Raw genomic sequence first — 670 nt, 5'->3', positions numbered from 1 at the left:
CAGTACAGTTCCACTGACTGACTTTAGTTCTTTAAATTATTTATTAACAAAATCTAAAGTTTTAGCAGCCAAAAGGTTGCCAGATGGAAAACACCATTACTATAAGCAAACAGACTTGAATAAGAACACTACCGATACTGTCCACTGGTAGTGTCTGTGACAACATGGAGGAGCAGAAACAGACCAAACTGGACAACAGATCACAGCCTCCATAGAAACTAATAGATAAACAGCAGCTGAACTGGATCTGTTTCACAAATTATCTGTCATGTTTTTACAATAAATTAATAATTATGTTAATTTCATTCAACAATCATGTAAAATAGCAGATTTATACCAGAAAAATATATAAGTTATAAATTACAATGATCTAATCCAGATGTGAAGATCAGACTTTAGCTAGTTGAAAAATGATGACTTTCAGCTAGTAATAAAGTATATTTATTATTTCTTCTTACTGTCAAAAAATTTGAATAATAAATATTTACCAGTCACTTAGAAAATGCTCTCTGTATACCTTATGGGATGAAACTTGTCTTTGTATTAGCTAGTTCTCAACAGGTCAGGTTCCTCTAACAGAAACCTAAAAATACATTTATAATATTATTTTACACTCTGTAGGTCTAAATGTTAATCAGAAACATTTATATTATTTTACACTCTGTAGGTC

This window comes from Austrofundulus limnaeus, unplaced genomic scaffold (genome assembly GCF_001266775.1).
Source record: "Austrofundulus limnaeus strain Quisiro unplaced genomic scaffold, Austrofundulus_limnaeus-1.0 Scaffold1028, whole genome shotgun sequence".
Classification (NCBI taxonomy): domain Eukaryota; kingdom Metazoa; phylum Chordata; class Actinopteri; order Cyprinodontiformes; family Rivulidae; genus Austrofundulus; species Austrofundulus limnaeus.
Note: the sequence above shows the minus strand (reverse complement) of the source record.